General features: G+C 37.3%; 1 long non-coding RNA gene across 1 annotated transcript in view; it reads left to right on the top strand.

Moving 5' to 3' along the window:
* LOC128248509 (uncharacterized) overlaps window positions 1-1,468 on the top strand; it is a 57,155-nt gene extending 55,687 nt beyond the window's left edge. The window contains exons 2-3 of the long non-coding RNA XR_008264679.1: window positions 74-128; window positions 1,399-1,468. This is a non-coding gene — a long non-coding RNA (uncharacterized LOC128248509). The remainder of the gene's footprint in view (window positions 1-73; window positions 129-1,398) is intronic.
* The last annotated feature ends 1,036 nt before the right edge of the window (window positions 1,469-2,504 follow it).

Below are 2,504 nucleotides of genomic sequence, written 5' to 3'. Positions count from 1 at the left end.
TTATTATTATTATTATTATTATTATTATTATTATTATTATTACTATTATTATTATTTTATTGTCTTTGCACAGCTTCTAATGCTGGAGATGTACTACAGTGTCAGCTGTTCACAACCAGTGAACTAAGGTAACACCCCTTATTTTTTGGTAGTATAGTGGTAAGTATCCCCGCCAGACTGGGGTTCAACACACACACACACACACATGCGCGTGCGTGTGTGTGTGTGTGTGTGTGTGTGTGTGCGCATGTGCATGTGTATCCAGGACCAAAAAGTACTGCCACTAAAATAATCTGAGTGTACACTCAGCCATGCCAAATTATCACTGTCCAAACAGCTACACCCAGTTGTCTCATTCCTCCCAGGGACACACTCAGCATGAAAAACAAATGATAAGATCACAGCTAAATATACTTAAAATAATGAATCAAGAATTTTTAATTAATTCATATTACTCTTGTAGTGAGGTGCGGCGAAATGCTCATTATCTTAATGATCAATTCTAATCTAGAAAGGCAGAAAAGACAGCCCTCACATTTTAATTAATTAGAATAAATTAAAAATATAACGTGTGCACTTTCCATTGCCATTTTTTCGAAAGTTATCCAGCTATCAATGTTTATTTTCCTTTATGTGTTCCATCCCAAAGGTTATGGCCATGCTGGGGCACCATCATTAAGAAAATAAGTCCCCACCATCATCATCATCATCATCATCCTTTAATGTTCATTTTCCACGCTGGCATGGGTTGGAGGGTTTGACAGGAGCTGGCAAGCCAGAGAGCTCCACCAAGCTCTAATTGTCTGTTTTGGCATGGTTTCTGTGGTTGGATGCCCTTCTCAATGCCAACCACTTTACAGCATATATATAGGGTACTTTTTATGTGGTACCAGCATGGGTGCCTTTTATGTGGAACCAGCACAGTTACTTTTTTATGTGACACCTGCACAAGGAATTGAACCCCAGTCTGGCGGGGATACTTACAACTAATGTCAGCTTAGAAAGGTAGATGCAAAAATGATGATGAACGATAAAAAAATGAGGTTAGGATTTTTTTCCCTTGCCTTTCTTTACCAGAATTAATCATTAAGCTAATGAATTTTTCCCCTTCTATAATCAATTAAAAGTGTACTTTTAATTAATTCCTATTTCTTTGCTCTCTAGATTAAGTATGTGAACACCTAGTTTACCAAAGAATTAAGTGACTTTAACACACACACACACACACAAAACACTTCACAGGGCCAATGACAGAATACAAACGAAACCAACAAGAAGCCTTCAGCTAAACGCTGACACTTAATTCATTCTGTCAGTTACAACTCCTGTTTGACATGAGCTTATTTGCATAATTTTGTATAGATTTACTTTACAATTATATTATGTTTTTATCGTTAGACAAAATGGAATTGAATATGAAAGTGCCGACAAGAGAAAATAATATTTTCATTGGTAGAAATAACTTGCTAAAGTAAGTGATTAATGCCTGTTCCTTAAATTACTTTAAAATTAGGTTGGGCCAGTAATGGGAAAGTTATTTCAAATGGATTCTGTTTCCAGCATGATGCCACTATAATCAACAGCAAGAAGTTGCACCAATGTAATGGCAAGGCATGTGTTTGTTGTTGTTTAACCTTGGGTCAGCTTGGACTAAACAAACCAATGTTCAAAAGTGTCAAGTGATGGTGGGGTGGGGGGACAAACACAGACACACAAACATATACATACATATATATATATATATATATATATATATATATATATATATATATATATATATATATATATATATATATATATATACATATACGACGGGCTTCTTTCAGTCTTCATCTGCCAAATCCAGTCACAAGGCTTTGGTTGACCCGAGGCTATAGTAGAAGACACTTGCCCTAGGTGCCACACAGTGGGACTGAACCCGGAACCATGTGGTTGGTAAGCAAGCGACTTACCACACAGCCACTGTGCCTGTATTATATGTGTTTGTGTGTGTGTGTGTGTGTGTGTACATGTATAAAACAGGTTTCTGCATAGTTTCCATCTACCACATTCATTCACAAAGCATTTTTGGCCAAGGGGCTACAGTAAAAGATACCTACCCATGGTGCTGCAGAACGGGACTTAACTTGAAACCACATGGGTGCATAGCAAGCTTCTTAACAATGCAGTTATATGCCTAGTTACTAGTGAAGGTGCTTGGCCTTGTGGTTAGGCTGTTGCACTCACGATCACTAGTTCTTAGGTTCAATTCCCAGACTGGGCAGCACATTGTGTTCTTGAGCAAAACACTAAAACACTTCATTTCACATTGCCCCAGTCCTCCTTTCGATCATGGGGCAATTTTGGCCTGCTCACCTGGCCAGTGGGTGGGAGGCATCATTGAAAGACTAAAACAATGCAAAGTGCATTGTGACCAGCGATGTATAACAACATCTGATAGTCTGGTTAGTCACATATATAAATATATAAATATATATATATATATATATATATATATATATATA

Source organism: Octopus bimaculoides, chromosome 8 (genome assembly GCF_001194135.2).
Source record: "Octopus bimaculoides isolate UCB-OBI-ISO-001 chromosome 8, ASM119413v2, whole genome shotgun sequence".
Classification (NCBI taxonomy): Eukaryota; Metazoa; Mollusca; class Cephalopoda; order Octopoda; family Octopodidae; genus Octopus; species Octopus bimaculoides.
The sequence above is the reverse complement of the archived record's forward strand: the minus strand, read 5'-3'. Positions and strand labels throughout refer to the sequence as shown.